The following is a 21,509-nucleotide window of genomic DNA, read 5'->3' on the forward strand; positions in this document are numbered from 1 at the left end:
ATAGAAAAATACTCTAGGACCAAATGACACACTTACCATGCTTAAATCACAAGCATGAAGTCTTCATAGGAAGAATATCAATTTTGATTGCTTTGGAACAATTTACTGCATTGGAAAAATAGCTCTCGAGCTATACTCAAATCTGATAAGCATCCCCTACCAAGGGATGTATGACTCATTATTTGGATGCAAATAAAACAAAGTAATTCAAGAAGAGGTTTTCTTGACATTGGAATTATCTACCTCTTATCTCATATTTACTTTGTTGAGATATTTGCCCAAAAAAAGCTTCAAGTGCTCAACAAAATTCTTAGGAAAATTCAATATCATATATTAGAGCTACAAAACTGCCACATAATTCAATGTCCCTTACCTTTAAGAGTAAAATTTGTCCTCTACAGTGGCAATGATGGAAGTTTCTAATTGACAAGTGATGAATTGATTAAAATTATCTTTAACTCATTTGAATTAGGTCAAGAATCGCTTTGAGAATCAAAACTACATATATATCCAAGTCAATAGGATGAAAAGAAAATTTTTGAATAAACTGGGAATTCATCTTATCATTACCTCAAAGCAATAATGGGTTCTCAAAGTGAACATTCATTCTTATCTAGGAAACGAACACCCAACCATGAGCATCAATGTGTTTGTGATGTGCAATTTGGTTTCAAGCATTCACAACTTTTTTTGGTTGACTGAGAAAGAGGAAAGTTTCTTCTTATACTCTTATTCATCCATTGTTGAATTATCCTTTAATATAAGAGTATTCTACCACACTTTAGTATCAGATCTCAATTGTTAACAAATGGTAATAAACCTGACAGAACATCATTAGTGAGTAAGTAAGCCAATCTAGGCACCTCAACTATTATAATTTAGCATCAATAGATTTGTTTTTATATATTTAGCACATACTCACCTCACCACCATGGAAACTAGTTTTAATAGGCTCTTAAAGTATTTTTAAGATAAATGATTAGCACCTCTCTTTTTGATGATGATCAAAGGAGAAGAAGATATTTGGAGTTATCCATGAGGATAAGATTTATGGTGTTATATATGTGAGAGAAAACATGATGTATGTGTGGGGGAAAATATGCATTTGAGGTTATAAACTTTCTATTTTATGGAATGCATGTTAAAAGCTCAAATGAACATGAATTGTTTTTATGCCTCATATGCATGTAATAAGGGGGTGCAAAGTATAAATATCATTTAACAATATGCATAAAGTAAGGGGGAGGGCATATATTAAGGGGGAGCTTTAAAACATACCCCATATAGAACACCAATGGTTTGCCATCATCAAAAAGGGGGGGGGGGGGGAGAGAGTGTTAACCTTAGTGGCTACATGATCTCATTTGTCTTGTTTTGATGACAACAAACCATTAGTGGTTCCAAGTAAGCTTATCTTTGCACAATAAGCCTTAGTAAGAACAAACACAAATGCAAAGATTAAGTAGATTCTTAATAGGTTAGACTTCATCAAAAGGGGGGAGAATGTTAGCCTTGATAGCTACACTATCTTGGTTTATATGTTTTGATGATATTAACCAATTTGTTGTTCCTAGTAGTTTCCATCCTTGCAGAACTTATCTAGTACATGTACAAAGTGTTGGATACACTGAGTTACCAAATCAGAAGTAAAGATTGGAGCAATTAGACATCAAATAGGAAAAAATGGAAGGACGCTGACTCGAAAGCACCAAAGCACATCTCGGAGTTTTTATTGTGTATAAATTAATTGTAATAAGGGTTGTGTGAGTGTGTGTATTGTAACTCTTGCAGTGTGTGTGTTGCATGATTTTTGAGTAAGTGTTGAGCCATTGCATAAGCATACTAGGGCACATGAGCATATAGGATCTGCACAAAATTAACAAACTCCCAATTCATAGTTTTCAAAGTAAAAACAAAGAGTTTGTCAAAATAATCCTATACTCAATTAAGTTTTCAAAATGGGACAAGTGTTAAGTAATATATGAGAACATTTTCATAACTTGGTCCTGGTTTTGCAAAACTAGTTGTATGTCCTAAAGTCCTAAAAGTCAAGCATATTTCTATAAAGGACATAATAAGCATATAAGACATTAAAATAAGTTTTAAGTGTGTTTTCATAAGACAAGATATTTTATATTAAAGGAAAAATCATTTGTACTAGTATTGATCTTCATTAGGCTTAATATATTTCATATACTTTTGTCCAATAATGTTTTAAGTCATTAAAATTATTTTTGACAAGGAAAAACAAAGCAAGCATCACTAACGTAGTGCTGCCTTGAGTCCTGAACACCTTTCGGTATTTTGAGTATAACTTTTTTTACATATTTCCATAAAAGACGATCTTAGTGTCTCTGGAAAGCTAACAAAAAATTCCACAACTTTCATGTTGACTACGTTTTCTGATTTAGGGATCCCATTGACGAACACAGGGGATTCGTTGATAAGTTGCAATATGTGATTAGTCGACAAGTGCAGGGGACTAGTCAATGAATCCAATGGGCAGAATGATGCTAACGGGCAAAAAATGGCTAGTTTACTAAATAAAATATCTTTTCTTCCCCCCCCCCCCCCCACACCCAATGGCTAGTTAATGGTTCATTTGGCTTTTGGGCTATAAATACAGGCTATTGCACTTGTATTAACATGGCTTTGAAAGCTTTTGATCATTCTTAGTGAAAAACATCTTTTTATGCCAAAACCTAAGCACCTAACACTTTGTATTGTTGTTCTTCATTCACAAGTGCTTATTCGCTCATAATTTTTAATTGTGTTTGATTCATTACTTGAGAGATAGTGTGAGGTTTTCTTTGTATTTAATATTTGCTCATTTGAGGAGCATCATAATGTATTTCCATCATCTTCTTGTAAAGGTTCTTTGTGAACCATTTGGTGAAGGTTCTTTGTGAACCAAAGAGGCTCTTTGTGAGCGGGTATGGATTTGTTCCCGAGTGAAGGCTCCTTTTGATGTTGGTTGGGATTTGTTCCTGAGTTGTAGGGCTTCTATGCCAATGAGAACATGTCTCATAGAGCATTATTAAGTTAAATCTAGCATACCTCTAATGCTCTTTGCCAAGTAGTAAGGACATACTTGCTATTCTTAAAGTACAAGTCATCTTCGACTTAGGACTATTTACCTCTACCTAGGATAAAGTAGTATGCACACCCTCACAATCTCTATAGTTAGGCTTGTCCTATAGGATTCGTAAGGAATAAAACAATATTTACTATTATGAAACATTAGACATCATTCCTCCAAAATGCAAGGCAAACGGACCGAAAAAGCCTATTTTTGGGAAAAAGGTAGAAATCTTTAATTTCTGATATGAAAAACTTAGGTGTTAAATAAAGGTTCAGGAGCATGATATAGTAGGTAGATCCATCTCTTATGGACAAAAGATATTCTTTAGTTACATAATCTATTTTTTTAATGATATATGATTAAAATTTAGAAACATAGTAAGTACATCTAAAGTACAAGCATTTTTCGTCCCTCCATAAGAAGTTGAGTGTTAGGAAAATTAATTATAATAGCATGGACACTACGGACCATTCAATCCTAAATTCATCTTTGAATATGAGTCATCACTGAAACATCAAACTAGTAAAAAGTTTCAAGAAACAATCTCTAGTGCTTACCAAAAGATATCCCATCATGATCACTTAGAAATATACCTAGGGATTCTTAGTTATATTAACTCAAAGATAGAGTATTCCCTCTATGGTTGATTTAAGGGAAACTTCTTAACCCTTGTTAATGCAAGAGCATTCCCTTCCCCGACAAAATGCTACCATAGAAAAATACTCCAGGACCAATTGATACACTTATTGCATTAGCAAAATAGCTTTCGAGCTATACTCAAATCTAATAAGCATCCCCTATCGAGGGATGTATGATTCATTATTTGGATGCAAATAAAACCAAAGTAATTCAAGAAGAGGTTTTCATGACCTTGGAATTATCTACCTCTTATCTCAGATTTACTTTGTTGAGATATTTGCCCAACAAAAGCTTCAAGCGCTGAACAAATTTTTAGGAAAATTCAATATCATATATTAGAGCTGCAAAACTGCCATATAATTCAATGTCCTTTACCTTTAAGAGGAAAATTTGTCCTCTATAGTGGCAATAATGGAAGCTTCTAATTGAAAAGTGATGAACTGATTAAATATTATCCTTAACTCACTTGAATTAGGTCAAGCATCGCTTTGAGAATCAAAACAACATATATATCCAAGTCAATAGGATGAAAAGAAATTTTTTGAATAAACTATAAATTCATCTTATCAATACCTCAAAGCAATAATGGGTTCTCAAAATGAACATTCATTTTTATCTAGGAAACCCACACCCAACCATGAGCATCAATGTGTTTGTGATATGCAATTTGGTTTCAAGCATTCACAAATTTTTTTGGTTGACTAAAAACGAAGAAAGTTTCTTCTTATACTCTTATTCATCCATTGTTGAATTATCCTTTAATATAAGAGTATTCTACTATACTTTAGTATCAGCTCTCAATCGTTAACAAATGGTAATAAACCTGAGAGATCATCATTCGTGAGTAAGTAAGCCAATCTAGGCACTTTAACTATTATAATTTAGCATCAATAAATTTGTTTTTATATATTTAGCACATACTCACCTCACCACCATGGAAACTAGTCTTAGTAGGCTCTTAAAGTATTTTTAAGATAAATGATTAGCACCTCTCTTTTTGATGATGATCAAAGGAGAAGAAGATATTTGGAGTTATCCATGGAGATAAGATTTATGGTGTTATATATGTGAGGGAAAACATGATGCATGTGTGGGGGACAATATGCATGTAAGGTTGTAAACTTTCTCTTTTATGGAATGCATGTTAAAAGCTCAAATGAACATGGAATGTTTTTATGGCTTGGATGCATATAGTAAGAGGGTGCAAAGTATAAACATCATTTAACAATATGCATAAAGTAAGGTGGAGGGCATAAATTAAAAGGGAGCTTTAAGACATACCCTATATAGAACACCAATGGTTTGCCGTCATCAAAAAGCGCGGGGGGGGGGGGGAGTGTTAGCCTTAGTGGCACATGATCTCATTTGTCCTTTTCTGATGACAACAAACCATTAGTCGTGCTAAGTAAGCTTATCTTTGCACAATAAGAATTAGTAAGAACAAACACAAATGCAAAGATTATGTAGATTCTTAATAGGTTAGGCATCATCAAAAAAGGGGAAAATGTTAGTCCTGACTGTTACAATATCTTGGTTTATATGTTTTGATGATATTAACCTATTTGTTGTTCCTAGAATTTTCTATCCTTGCAGATCTTATCTAGTACATGTACAAAGTGTCGGATACACTGAGGTACCATATCAGAAGAAAAGATCGAAGCAAGTAGACATCAAATAGGAAAAATCGGAAGGACGCTGTCTCAAAAGCACCCAAGCACTTTCCAGAGTTTTTATTGTGTATAAATTAATTGTAATAAGGGTTGTTTGAGTGAGTGCGTATTGTAACTCTTACGGTGTGTGTCTTGCATGATTTCTGAGTAAGAGTTGAGCCATTGCATAAGCATACTAGGACACATGAGCATATAGGATTTGCACAAAAGTAACAAACTCACAATTCATAGTTTTCAAAGTAAAAACAAAGATTTTGTCAAAATAATCCTATAGTCAATTAAGTTTTCAAAATGGGACAAGTGTTAAGTAATATATGAGTTATAAACATTTTCATAACTTTTTCTTAGTTTTGCAAAACTAGTTGTATGTCCTAAAGTCCTAAAAGTCAAGCATATTTCTATAAAGGACATGTTAAGCATATAAGATATGAAAATAAGTTTTAAATGTGTTTTCATAAAACAAGATATTTTATATTAAAGGAAAAATCATTTGTACAAGTATTGATCTTCATTAGGCTTAATATATTTTATATCCTTTTTGTCCAAGAGTGTTTTAAGTCATTAAAATGGTTTTTGACAAGGAAAAACAAAGCAATCGTCACTAACATAGTGCAGCCTTATGTCTTGAACACTTTTAAGTATTTGGGGCATAACTTTTGCTAGAAAAGTTCAAAAGGGACGATCTTGGTGTCGTTAGAAATCTAAGAGAAAATTCCACAACTTTCTTGTTGATTACTTTTTATGATTCAGGGACCTCATCGACAAAAATAGGGGATTCGTCAACAAGTTGCAGTGTGTGATCAGTCGACGAGTCCAAGGGACTAGTCGACAAATCCAATGGGAAGAATGACACTAACAGGCAAAAAATGGCTAGTTTACTAAATAAAATATCTTTTTTTCCCCTCCCCCCCCCCCCTACCCCAAACGACTAGTTAACGGTTCATTTGGATCTTGGGCTATATACACAAGGTATTACACTTTTATTAACATGGTTTTGAAGGCTTTTAATCATTCTTTGTGAAAAAACATCTTTTTATACCAAAACCTAAGCACCTAACACTTTGTATTGTTGTTCTTCATTCACAAGTGCTCATTCTCTCTTGCTCTTTATTTATGTTTGATTCATTACTTGAGAGATAGTGTGAGGTTTGCTTTGTATTTAATATTTTCTCATCTAAGGAGCATCATATTGTATTTCCATCATCTTCTTGTAAAGGTTATTTGTGAACGTTTTGGTGAAGGTTCTTTGTGAACCGAAGAGGCTCTTTGTGAGCGGATAGGGATTTGTTCCTAAGTGAAGGCTCTTTTTGAGTGTGGTAGGGATTGTTCCTGAGTTGTAAGGCTTCTTCGCAGATGAAGGAGTTCCTTAGTGAATTGTGGAGACTTGGTCCCGAACTACGTAAAAATACAGGTGTTAATTTCCTCTACCATTATCTTCATTTTATTTGTTTTGAGCATGATTTACATTTATTTATTTTGTGATATAATTTCTTGTATCTTTCTAAGAGTTTTTATTTTGTATAGAAATACGCATTCCTATAAAAAGATTCTATTTACCCCCCCTCTAGACTATATACTCCCCAAGCTGGGACAACTAACCTACTCTTTCTAAAAACATGATCAAATGTATATTAGAAAGAGTTTTAAACAATATGCTTGTAAAAATTTGGGATTATAAAAGATTTAGCAACAAAGACTTTGAAAGAAAACAATTTTGCTAATCAAATGCTAATTTTCTTGCTAATTTGGGCAAATGATGGAGTATATATAGGCACTCTCAAAAATAGAACCATTGGGGCCATGGATAGTATTTCTAAAAATGTTTAATGAAAAATTAATTAAGTTTAAGATTTTAAATATTTGGCCAAAGAGAATGGTTCGGTCGACCGAAATAAGGGTCGTTTGACTGATCATGCAGTTAGGTTTGCTAAAGAAATGTTTCAGTTGTCTGAACCCTCAAAAGCATTTAAAACAATTTAAGATTTCGGGTTGCTGAGCAAATGGCCAGTTGGCTGAGCCAAAAATGATTTTTCAAACCTTCGTTGGTTCGGTCGATTGAGCTATTTTTAGCTCATTCGGTCAGTCGACTGAAGGCAGTGAAAAGTACAAGCTTGATGGTTCAGTCAACCATGGACGATTAGTTCAAATCTTGGTCGATCACTCGAGTCAAGTCAAATATTTTACTTTCTGCCTAGTCGGTCGATTAAGGCATTTATAACGCCAAAGGTCAGTCGACTGAGTACCTTTGTAAGAACCTGAATCGTGATAAATGAGTTTAAATAAATAAGAGAGGGGAAAATTTGGTATTTGAACAGGCTTCGTCAACGAAGGCCATGCATCTCTCGTTGACGTAGTTCAGAGGCTCATTGATGAGGGGAAGCCAAGGAGTTTCAGGAATCCACCATCTCATCGACGAGTTGTATATATGACCTCGTTGATGAGTACACCATCTCGTCGACGAAGACGCCCAAGTCAAAGGGCTATAAATATCAATTCTCATTACTTCCAAGCTAAGAAAACAAAATACTATCTATCTCTCTCTCTAGAACTCTCCCTACTCTCTATCTCTCTATATTTCCTCGTCGTTCGTTGTGAGAATCGTAAATATGAAGTTACCACGAGGATTGTGGAAGGATTCTCTTCAAGTTCTACGAATCGGAATCTTGTTTATGAGATTTTTGGGTTTATGCTTAAAATCAAGGTAAGGCTCAGTTTTTAATTCTAATATGGTAGTTTTGTAGGGAATAGTGTTGTGAGTATATTCTGTATTGTTGATTGTAGGTTTTGGAACTCGGTTCGTTGTTTAGGGGCCTTAGAGTTCGGGATTTGCTATTCAGGGAAAAGGTAAGGGGAACTATGTTTATATCGGTTATTTTTTAAATCAGACTCAGTAGAACTATGGTTCACGGTCCTGTGTGTGTTTTGGATACTCATTTATGAGGATCTAATGGGGAAAACTATGGGTTTTTCATGATTATAGTTTTGGGAAAAAGGGGGCGATAGGCTGCATCCCTCTTTTTGTTGAAAACCAAACGTATATGCTGATTTATACTATGTTATAGGGATGGTCGTGCCTTTCTTGTTTTAAATTGTATGTGTTTGAAAAACCAGGATTTTAGATTACCAAATAGGTGTGCTTTGTTTCGTTATATGAGCATACATATGTGTGTGATTGGTTTAAATGCTAGTAGGAACACGGTCCCGACTATTCCAGGTACTGAGAGGGTCCAACTCTATATCTGAGGGGGTATGAAATCGCTGGCCATATTTTGGCAGAGTGTCTGACTCTATATTCGAGGGTGTGAGCCTGTCCCGATAGATTAGGCCAAAGGGTGTAGATCCACCAGTTAGCGTTAGTGTGATGCCATGAGAGTCGGGGACTAGACATGTGCGGGTGGCGCCGTGTTCGTGGGTTAGCTACGGGCCAACGCCATATGTCGTGGGTTAGCTTTCGGCTGAAGGGTGCGACAACACCTGGTTTGCTGATCATGGGCATGCGTGTGCATGCATACACTGTGTAAAATTAGTATTGGGCTGCATTTAACTACGTGTGTGTTGCATCATGATAACACTCAAGTGCCACACACCGATATAGCCTGTGTTCTTCCTTACTGAGAGGTGTCTCACCCCTACTGTACGTACATTTTTACAAGTCCTTCGAGTAACTAGAACTAGCGTCCTAGTGTAGGGAGCGTAGTGGTTGGTGTACTATGGTTAGCGCTTGGGTAAGTGCTAGGACTGTGTTTTGGTGGGTTGCCTTTTTGGGATATGTTGGGCACCTAGTTGTACGTTGTATGTTAGAGCCTGTTTCTGCTCTTGTATAGACTCTTGTAAGGTATTGCATATATATATAGAATGACCTTTTTCCACTGCGTATATGGTTGTGTTTGGATGCTTTTAGGGAATGGTTGGGGAACCCCACGGGGTCGGACCCTTATCTATTGTCCTGTATCTTTGGATGTTTTGTATAATACAGGGACTGGTTGGTTTACATTTTCACCCCTGGATTCCATTTCTAGGTTCGGGGCGTGACAGCTTGGTATCAAAGCTAACCAGGTTGTTAGGTCTTGTAAACTTGGTTAGGCTTAGCTATGAGTATATACCAGAGTATAGGATGTTGGATATGGGTAGAGTTGGTTGAGGTTGGTTCGGTTGCTAGACTGGGATTTGTCGACAATATTTCATGTTTTTCCTGGGATGACAATTCCAGTAAAAGCAGGGCAGATCATTTATGACTTTCGTGTCAGTGTGATAGGACAGACTTGGACCTAGCAGGGGGTAGTTAACACGATTAGTGTAGATCATTGTGTTAACTGTATATGTTGTAGGGATACTGATAGATTCCTATTGTGCTGCAGAATGGAGCCTAAGGATAATGACTTGGGAAGTGGCTCCAAGGAGACTACGAGTGATGAGTCTCCTTCTGTGCCTCATGGTTTGATGAGGCAGGTATTACGAAAGATCGGGTGGAGTGTAAGGAGACACGAGCACTCTCCTACTACTGTAGGGTGCACCATTGAGTGGTTCACACGCATACACCCTCCGATGTTCTCTGGAGGACCTGACCCGACGATAGCCGAGGATTGGGTGGACAAAACTGAGAGGATCTTGGAGGTCTTGCAGTGCATGGATAGGCAGTGAGTCTTCTATACTACTTTCTAGCTATCTGAGGAAGCGGGTTGATGGTGAACTGCGGTGAATCTGCTAGAGAAACAGAGGGGCAGTCTTGAGGAGATGTCATGGAGCCATTTCAAGGAGGTCTTCTTTGACAAATACTTCCCGGCTTCTGTGCATGATGCAAAGGTGGATGAGTTTTATGCTCTGACTCAGAGGAGTATGACAATGCAGAGGTATGCGGCTCAGCACATAAAGTTGTCCCAGTTTGCAGTGTGTTTGATCTCGAGCGAGTATGAGAAGACTTGGAGGTTCGAGAAGGGCCCGAGGAAGGATATCCGTAGACTAGTGGGTATGCTTCAGATCCGCAATTTCTCGGTGTTGGTGGATAAAACCATAGTGATTGAGACCAGTATTCGAGAGGATGAGGTGAATCAAGAATCAAGGAAGAGGACAGTACCTTTTGGTTCTCAAAAAGGATCTCGTTAGGGATCGTGGAAGAAGAAGAACAAGAGCTCGGGCTACCGTCAGAATACTGAGCACCAGGATTCTCAGGGGAGCCAGACTAGTGGATGTTGTACCAAATGCCACAGACGGCACAAGGGTGAGTGTCGGTCATTTGGGGGTAACTGTTACAACTATGGCCAACCAGATCACATGTTTCGTGATTGTGGTGCGCCAAAGCGAGATATGCCTGCATCTAGTGTGAATCGAGGGAGCAACTAGATACCTCGGGGAACCGTTCAGACGAATACAGCTCTGGCTAGAGTATACTCTCTTACTCCAGCAGACGCTGAGCATGCAGGGAACGTGGTGATAGATACCTTATTATTGCTTTCAAATAAGGCTTCTATTTTTTTTGATTCAGGTGTAACCCATTAGTTTATATCTACGAATTTTGTGGGACGGTGTGGGGTTGAGACCCAAGAAATGAACGAGGTGTTATCTATTACTATGTCATCTGGGAGTGTATCATTTTGTAGGAAGATGTTGGAAGACTGCCTAATGGTAATTCAGGGGAAGCTGCTACCGGTGAACTTTGCATTATACGACATGTCAGGGTTCGATATCATTCTTGGGATGGATTGGTTGTTCTCCAGTTACTCTGTAATCGAATTTCTTAGGAAGGTAGTAGTGTTTAGATCTCCTGGGGAGTAGGGGTATGAATTTATGGGATCGTGTGTGTGTTCGACGCCACAGATTCTATCGGCATTGCGAGCAAGAAGGCTACTCTTAGATGGATGTGAGGGGTACCAAGCTTGTGTGCAGGAACTGCCGCGGGATGAGTTGAGACTCGAGGATACTCAGGTAGTCAGCGAGTTCCTGAATGTGCTTCCAAATGATTTACCCGATTTACCTCCGAATCGTGAGGTGGAGTTTGCGATAAAGTTGTTGCCTGGCAAGGCACCGATCTCTAAAGCTCTGTACCAGATGGCTCCAGTGGAACTTTGAGAGTTGAAGGAGCAGTTGTAGGAATTACTAGACAGGGGTTTCATTCGACCTAGTGTTTTGCCCTAGGGAGTTTCAATATTATTTGTGAAGAAGAAGGACGGGTCGATGCGAATGTGCATTGATTACCATGAGATTAACAAGGTAACTATCAAGAATAACTATCCTTTACCTCATATAGATGATCTCTTTGACCAGTTGCAAGGGACACGGGACTTTTCAAAGATTGACTTGTGGTCAGGATATCATAAGGTGAGGGTCATATCAGAGGATGTGGCGAAGACAGCTTTCCGAACAAGATATGGCCACTATGAGTTTTTAGTCATGCCTTTTGGGTTGACGAATGCTCAGGTGGTGTTCATTGATTTGATGAACAGAGTTTTCGATGAGTACTTGGACCAGTTCATAGTGGTATTTATTGACGACATTCTGGTATACTCGAGGAGTTCGGAAGAGTATGAAGACCATTTGAGGTTTGTATTACAGATTCTACGGGAGAAGAAGTTGTATGCTAAACTGAAGAAGTGTGAATTTTGGTTGAGTCAGATTGTGTTCTTAGGCCATCTGGTTACTGGGGATGGTATATCAGTCGATCCTAGCAAGATTGAAGTTGTGGTTGACTAGGTGAGGCCGAAGAGTGTGCAGAAGGTTCGGAGTTTTCTAGGACTGGCGGGTTATTATGGTCGGTTCGTGGAGGGGTTCTCTAAACTATCTAGGCCTCTAACTTGATTGACCAGGAAAGGAGTGCAGTTTGAGTGGATCAGTGATTACGAGCAGTGCTTTCAAGAGTTGAAGTACGGACTAGTTACTGCTTCGGTGTTGACCATTCCTTTGGGGGATGGTGGGTTTGTGATCTATAGCGACGCGTCACTAAAGGGTTTGGGATGAGGTTGGTAAACTTCAGGTGTTAGGACCTGAATTTATGCAGCAGGCATCTAAGAAGGTGGGTTTGATTCGGGAGAGGATTAGATCAGCTCAGAGTCAACAAAAGAGTTACGCGGATGTTCGCCGCTGTGATTTAGAGTTCGAAGTAGGAGGTAAGGTATTTCTGTGTATTGCTCCTATAAAAGGGGTGATGAGATTTGGGAGGAAGGGCAAGCTGAGCCCGAGGTATATCAGACTATTTGAAGTTCTTGAGCGAGTGGGTCCAGTAGCCTATAGGATTGCATTACCTCCAGCATTTTCAAAGGTCCACGATGTGTTTAACGTATCCATGTTGAGGAGGTACATGTTGGATCCATCATATTTTATCAGTTATGATGAGTTGGAAATTGGGGATACTTTAGCGTATGAAGAGATACCTGTTTAGGTTCTGGATAGTAAAGTTCAGAAGCTTCGTACCAAGGAGATACCATTAGTGAAGGTATTGTGGCGAAACCACGAGATTGAGGAATCTTCTTGGGAACTGTAAATGGAAATACACCGAAAGTATCCATAGTTGTTTTGAGCACTTGTACGTTATCCTACTTTGGGTTGGGATAGGTGGTTAGTCATTGGGAGTGTGTGTATTGTGAACTCCTGAGACAGTTGTATATGTAACCACGATATTCCTATGCCATAAGTGAGGGTGTGTACATATGTGTATGATGGGGCTACACTGTAGTAGTCTCCAGTTTTCATTGGAGTTGCATTTATATGTTCAAATGTATGTATGACTTTGTGAATGAGAGATGGTAAATTTCGAGGACAAAATTTTTGTAAGGAGGGGAGATTGTAAGAACCTGAATCGTGATAAATGGGTTTAAATAAATAAGAGAGGGGTAAAATTGATATTTGAACAGGCTTCATCGACGAAGCTAGAGTTCGTCGACAAAGGCCATGCATCTCTTTTCGACGAGGAGAAGCTGAAGAGATTCAAGAATCGGTGATATTAGGATTCATCGACGAATTCACCATCTTATTACGAGTTGTATATACAACCTCATCGATGAGTACACCATCTAGTCGACGAAGACACCCGAGTCAAAGGGCTATAAATATCAATTCTCATTATTTCCAAGCTAAGAAAACTAAATCCTATCTCTCTCTCTCTCTCTAGAACTCTCCCTACTCTCTATCTCTCTAGATTTCTTCGCCGTTCATTGTGAGAATCATAAATCTGAAGTTTACACGAGGATCATGGAAGGATTCTCTACAAGTTCTATGGATCGGAATCCTATTTCAGAGATTTTTTGGTTTCGGCTTAAAATTGAGGTAAGGCTCGATTTTCAATTATGATCCGGTAGTTTTGTAGGGAATAGTGTTGTGAGTATATTTTGTACTGTTGATTGTAGGTTTCGGAACTTAGTTCACTATTTAGGGCCCTTAGAGTTTGGGATTTGCTATTCGGGGAAAAGGTAAAGGGAATTATGTTTATATCGGTTATTTTTTAAATCAGACTTGGTAGAATTGTGGTTCACGGTCCTGTGTGTGTTTTGGCTACTCATTTGGGGGGATCTAAAGGGGAAAACTATGGGTTTTTAATTATTACAGTTTTGGAAAAAAGGGGGCGACAGGCTGCATCCCTGTTTTTGTTGAAAACTGAACGTATATGCTGATTTATATTGTGTTATAGGGATGGTCGTGCCTTGACTTGTTTTAAACTGTATGTGTTTGAAAAACCATGATTTTAGATTACAAAATGGGTGTGCTTTGTTTGGTCATATGAGCATGCATGTGTGTGATTGGTTTAAATGCTAGTAGGAATGCAGTTCCGAATTGTTCCAAGTACTGAGAGGGTCCGACTCTATATCCGAGGGTGTGAGCCTATCTCGACAGATCAGGCCGAAGGGTGTGGATCCACCAGTTAGCGCTGGTACGATGTCATGGGAGTCGGAGACTAGCCATGTGCCGCTGGCACCGTGTTCGTGGGTTGGCTACGGGCCAACGCCATATGTTACGGGCCGGCTTTGGGCCGAAGGGTATGACGACACCTGGTTTGCTGATCATGGGCATGCTTATGTGTGCATGCACTGTGTAAAATTTGTACTAGACTACATTTAACTACGTGTATGTTGCATCATGATAACACTCAAATGTCACACACCGATATAACCTGTGTTCTTCCTTACTAAGAGTTGTCTCACCCCTACTATACGTACATTTTACAGGTCCTTCGAGTAACCAGAACTAAAGTCCTAGTGTAGGGAGCGTAGTGGCTAGTGTACTGCGGTTAGCGCTTGGCTAAGTACTAGGACTGTGTTTTGGTGGGTTGCCTTTTTGGGATATGTTGGGCACCCAGTTATACGTTGTATGTTAGAGCCTGTTTCTGCTCTTGTATAGACTCTAGTATGGTACTGCATATATATATAACGACCTTTTTCCACTATGTATATGGTTGTGTTTGGAAGCTTTTAGGGACTGGTTGGGGAACCTCACGGGGTCAGACCCTCATCTATTGTCCTGTATCTTTGGATGTTTGTATGATACATGGACTGGTTGGTTTACATTTTCACCCCTGGATTCCATTTCCGAGTTCAGGGCGTGACAACCTTGAAAAATCAAGATGTGCCCTAATTTTGACCTCAAAAGAGTATCCCTATTTATGTAAGTGTTGTCTTTTTAATTTGGGGACCTAAAGTCAGTCTAAGGTCATGTTCTTGAGCTTAACATACACACCATGCATGTAATGCATTATTACAACCCAATAACTGAACTAAAATGCATTTACAATACAAAATAAGTGTCTTCTTCTCTTGCCTCTTATTTTCCTCAAGAAATAAGCTAGGAGTATGTGCGTTAAGATCCGACTTGGCTTCCATTTTTTTGTCCCTTATGTGTGATCTGAAATATGGAATTGTTCACATGCTAAATGCACACATAAGTAACTTATGCTTTTATTAGCATCAAAATAGAAATCTCACTCAAAAAGTCAACACTTAAGGCACCTTGACTTTCATCAAAAACCTTTTTGATAAAAATTAAAATCACATAAAGGTTTTAGAAATGCTTTAGGGTCAAAATCCAAGCAAAAACTAACGAATTTGCTAACTTCGATCGACCGACTAATTAACATTTTATAACCCTCAGTTGGCCAACCTTGCCTTAGGCCAGAAGTCAAAATTTGAAAATAGCTCAGTTGACCAACAACTTTTTTAACTAAGTCTCCATAGTTGACCGACCTTAGAACTTGGAAAATATATCTTCCTTAGCTAGTTGACATTTCTTGAACTAAATATCCCAGATGACTGACACTGTTCACTTGACCAACTGGCCCTTAAGCCCAGCCAACCAAACTTATAAAGGATTGAGGAATCGCAAAGGTCAGCCGATCGACCTCCTCCTTAGTCGATCGAGCCTCACAAAATTCAAATTTTTGGCTTGTCATCAGTCGACCAACCCTCTCAGGTTTCGCTATTTTTCAGTGCTAACACGTGTTAATTTTTAATTAAAACATGTGTTAATTTTTAATTAAAACACGTGTTAATTTTTAATTAAACAAATTCTAAAATACCCTCTGTGTCCCCGAACCGTTTGATTTTTGGAAAATCTATAAATACCCATTTCATTAGCACAATTAGCAAGATGGCTAGCTGAAAAACTCTCTCAAATATTTTTTTCTATTTTTACTCTCTTCATTGGCAAATTTATTGCTCTTGAGGATTGTTTAAAGAATCATCTATTTAGGCATTTACTCTGTCATTTTAAAGACATTTATTCTCAATTGTCTTTTACTTAGAAAATCATTATCTTTGAGAGTAAGCATATTGTTTCTTCCACATATATTTATTGATAAATTATTTTTTGTGGGGAAACTTGTTATAGCTTGGGAATCCTTGCACATCCATTACAAGATTCAAAAGCTCATTGTGTTTTTATTGCAAAAATCTTTTTGAGCAAAAACCCTAACTTCCCTTAAACTATATTCTTCAATATTTGGGTAAGTCAAGAGAACCTTGAGCATTTTATAAACTACATATATTTGCTTGAAAGGTCTCTTATTTTTTAGAAAGTTATTTTGAAAGTAAAACCTTAGGTTCTCCCAATTTTATTAAAATATATTTTTGGAGGACTATTTATTTGGGGTTAAATCTTTGAAGCTTTTAATACACACATATTTTTCAAAGATTGCAAAATATTATTAATAAAAATACACTTACTCTACTAAGCATTATTTCATATCATACGAGAATGCATTTAGAGCTTCAAATTGTATAATTCTGCTTTCCGAGAAGCAACTTGTTTGTACACAAATTTTATTGTCTTTGTATTCCAGGCGTGGCCTTAAGATGGAGACTCTGCCTTGTAAGGAGTCACGATTTGGGTCGAACTCGGTTAGGTGAGTTAGGAGGTGCATCATCCTGTAAATCGTGTATAGTGTTGGTTCTACCCAGTAGGTAAGCTGAGGTGTCTCCGCCTTGTAAGGAGAACCGATTGTGACTCAACCTAATAATTGAGCTAGGGAGACTTCGCTCCACAAGGAGTACAGGTTGTAGCTCATCCCTGTAATTGAATTGGGGATTCTAAACCCCATAAATAGAGTGTAAGTGGCGTCGCTCTGCCCAATTAAGTGAGCAAATAGTGGAATCCTCTTGCTAGTTAGCTTGAGTTGGGGACATAGGCTGGTTTGGCTGAACTTTGATAATAATAACTGTGTCATTATCTCATTCCCTACACTATTTATTTTTTGCACTTGTATGCTAGTGTTTAAATTGTTGTGAATGCTTTATTTGTTTCAAATATCTGCATACATTAATATTTGTGGGAACTGAGACTGCTTAGAAAGACCCTTGGTGTTGCTATACTGATTGTGGATCTTAGAATTGAGTCAAATTGAGCTAGAAGGCTTTATTTTTCTAATTCACCCCCCCCCCTTTTTGGGAATACATCAATTGGTATTAGAGCCTTGCTGTAGAAAGCTTAATCACTTGTGTTAAAGATTGCATTGGCTATTGCTAGTGCATCCCCATTCAATGAGGGAAAATCATGTGTCAGGCCTCCATTATTTTGTGGTTTTGATCACACTGCTTGGAAATTAAGAATGAGCATATTTATAAAATCAATTGATTGGACGGTCTGAAAATTGATTGTTAATGGAAATTATGTGCAAGTAAATGAAAATAATTTTAGTTTGATTAATGCTAATGCCATGGAAATGTTATATTGTGCTTTAGATTATAATATCATTCATAACATCATGGCATGTAATTGTGCAAGAGATATATGGGATGAATTGGATAGGAGATATAGACATACCAAAGAAAAGGAGACCATCACTATGAAGTGTTTAAGCCCAAATGATCAAAGGAGGTAAATCACGTGTTAATACTGCCAAATGATGAAGAGGTATATGATTCACCTTCTATTTTGATTAATGATGTATTTGATGATTCTTGTGTTATATCCTACAATACATCATGTTATAAATCATCTTATGTGTCCTGTGATGATAATGCAAGCACGGATTTAGGTGATAATTCAAGTATTAAATTTTGCGATGAATCATGCAATGAGTTTAATGATGAAAGCATGCCCTTTAATGAAGAACTAGAAATAGTTTTACTTAAAATGCATTAGATTTTAGTTAGGGTGTCTAGATAGCAATCCTTATTTGAAAATGAAAATAAAAGGTTGGCAAATCAATTAGAATGTCTAAAAGAATATCATGCCATCTAGAAAAGAAAAAGCTTGTGAAGATTTTGAAAATCATTTGCTTAGAAAGAAAAATTGAAGATCATTCTAAAATGTTTTTCAAATTCATGAATGAGGAAGATAACCCGAATAAACCCTTAGGAATTAAAAGAAATAAATCTTTCAAAAAGGGTTCATATTATATGTGATTACGCGCTTAAACTGCGTAATTAGGTGTTTTATTTCATGCATTGAAGCTTATATTTTTAATTAAATACCTAATTACTCTCAATAATTTAACATTGTACCCTATTTATAATATTTGCATTTTATTGTGTAATTTATGAATTTTTGGTGCTTTTTATTGTAGGGTAATTATTGGAAGCTAAAACTGATGCCACTTCATAATCCGTGCATAATTTTCTTACTTGAGCTCTAATCGAGACGATTCAAAATTTTATGGAAAGCTGAGAAAGTGTTGCACAACTTTTGTGTTTTAAGATTTGAGAGATATAAGTTCCAAGGGGGTCAAAATTGGCCTCGTTTGCTAAAAAGAAAAAAAGGAAAAAAAAAAAAGAAGCAAAAACAAAATGAAAAAAAAAAAGAAATTTTTTTTAAAAAAGCTTTGATTTGACGGGGCCATACATCCAGGTCTTTGCTAGGTTGGCACACTAGGGCTCGGCCCCACTCTCCCTATATATATTCTCCTTTATAGCCCACTTCTTCCAGCTCCTCCCTTCTCCCTTCTCTTTACTCTCCCTCTCCTTCCCTTCTCTTCTCTCTCTCCCTCTTGGCTCTTTCTCCCTCTTCTATTCTCTATGCAACCGAACCCAGCCCCTACTCTCTCTAACTATTTTCTCCTTCTCAAAGCTCTCTCTCTCCCTTTTATCCCCCTCTCTTCCTCTTAGTCTCTCCCTCCTTCCCTCTTTTCTATTGTCCCAAACTACCCCGGCTCTCCTTGCTCCTCCCATAGCCTCTTGCTGCTGCTGTTGGAGAAGGTCGTGTGCTACTGTTGTACCACTGTTGTTGGCCAATTGCTGTGCCACTTTTACTAATTTTTTTAAGCTAAGGAGGCTCTGTTGCTACGTGGGGTTGCTGCTAAAGCAATCTGAGGAGGTCCCTTCCAGTGTTGCTGCTTGAAGACTCGAGAAGCCCTGTGCTCCAATCTTGCCGCTGCTTCCACCCATGACTGGCCAACTTGCTCTCTCCCTCCTTCTCTCTTTCTCTTTATTTCTCCTTTTTTTTCCCCCCTTCTGTGTTCTTTTGTTTGTTTTATTTGTTCTTGCTTTTAATTAATTGAATGCTTGTTATTTTTTTTAGTGGAATTTTAATTAAAGTTTTAGGTTTTTGAATCTTGTTGGGTTATTGTTATTAGAGTAGATTTATAATTAGTGTGAGTTTATGTTTGAGCTATTTTATTATTATTGATTAAGGTTAAAGAAAAGAAGAGAAAAACACAAAAAGAAAAAAATATATTTTTTTTATGATTTAAATTTGTTGTCTTTCTTTAGAAATTAAATTTTACTAGGTTCCACTTAAATTAAGTGTAGTTTAATTAAAGTTCTAATTTTCATCGTGTTTCTAATTATCTTGAATTGCTAAAGAGTTAAATTTCTATTCTTGGTTGTGTTAAAGTTTAGTTTTTTTTTTTTTTGTTCCATTGAGGTTGTTAGAGTTTCATGTTTTTGTTACGTGTTAAGGTTATCGTTTTTAATCTCTTTCCAAAATTCAATGCATGTTTCAATTCTTGTTTGGTTGTTAACGTAGGATTTCCATTTTTCATTGTTAAATTCAGTGTGTGTTAGGAAATAGGATTTAAATTGTATGTTCGTTTAATTTATCAAAAGAAATCTCAAACATCTTGAAAAACCCAAATCGAAACTTTGGTTAGTGCCTTTTTGTTTCTTATTTTTTGATTGAAATTATGTAAAATTTGAGATTAAACTGCATTCCTTGATGAGACGATCTGGCATTTGGGCTAAATATTACACAACAGAACTCCTATACTTGTGATAGCTTCTGAGCTACTCATTTTTAGAGTGAGTAAAGTTTTTGGTGTCGTTGCCAGGGAATGTCAGTTTTATTTCCAAATTAGTGTTTTTCCTGTTATTTTAATTTTTCCCATGAAAAAAAAAAGAAAAAAAATTAAGTTTTGAAAAAAAAAATATATATAGCTGCATATGCACTACGTACGCTTATGAATTTTTTGCAGCGCACACGAACCGTATAACAATCATGCATCATATTGCCTGAGAATGCACAAAGCTTTAACATTAAGTCTGGAATGATATATGTGATACCTCAATTTTGTGGGATGGAGTGTGAAAATTCGTATCAACATTTAACTAATTTTGAGCTTGCATGTGTTACATTCATAAATGGAGCTGCCACTAATTAAGCAATTAGATTGCATCTATTTCTTTTTTCATTGAAAGACAAGGCTATGATGTGGTTTAATTCTCTCAGGCTTAATTCTATCTCTAGTTGGGCTGATATGAAAAATGAATTTCTACATAAATTTTTTCCCTTACAGAGAACTCAATTTTTGCAAGAGCAAATTAGTCGATTCATGCAAAGAGTTGATAAGACATTTCATGAAAGCTGGAAGAGATTTAGAGATCTAGTTAACATGTGTCCCCACCATGGATTTGAATCATGGTGCCTCGTCAACTATTTCTACACTACGTTGACTCCTGAATCAAAATAGTTCGTTCATACTATGTGTTCAGGATATTTCTTCGACAAGGTGCTTGATGAGGCATGGGATTTTTTGGATCATTTAGCTAGCTATGCTCAGTAGTGGAACACTAGGATTGATAGAAGACCAAGTGCAGTTAAACCATTAAGAGCAATAAATAGTGGAGAGTGGTATGAACTGAAAGATGATTTTTATGTTGAGCCACATATTGCTAAACACACCAGAAGAGTGGAGGCTATGGAGATGGAAAAGGAGAATAGTATAAAGCAACTTTGAAATCAATTTTCCCAATCCTATGCATCCCCTTATCAGTCGTCATATCATTAGGCTGCCTTTTAGCATCAGTATCAGCCATAAAAGATCTTTCAGAGCTATGCACCTTCAAGATTTTAATATAATGCAGCACCTGCTCCACTGGAGAAGTCTCTCAAGGATGCCTTTCAGCAGTTCATGCAGATTCAAGTCACAACAAATAATCAGTACACTCAAGCCATAAATGAATTGTGGGACACCATTAATAAGATGAGTACGTAGTTGAATATCTTAGAAAAAAGGGAATTTCTAGTAGAACCTCAGCCTAATCCTCAAGAATACCAGCACCAACAGCAACAAAAACATAATGTTTCTTTTGAGACTATAGAGGTTGTTATTACTTCAAGAAGTGGAAAAGAAATTCCCCAACTTGAGATACTCACTGATAGACCAACAGTTTTCCCAACACCTAAAGTTACAACTGATATAGATGAGGTCAAAGAAAAATCAAAGGAAGAAAACCCATAATTGAAGAAGTCAGTTAACGTGGAGATCG

This window comes from Malania oleifera, chromosome 5 (assembly GCF_029873635.1).
Source record: "Malania oleifera isolate guangnan ecotype guangnan chromosome 5, ASM2987363v1, whole genome shotgun sequence".
Taxonomy (NCBI): Eukaryota; Viridiplantae; Streptophyta; class Magnoliopsida; order Santalales; family Ximeniaceae; genus Malania; species Malania oleifera.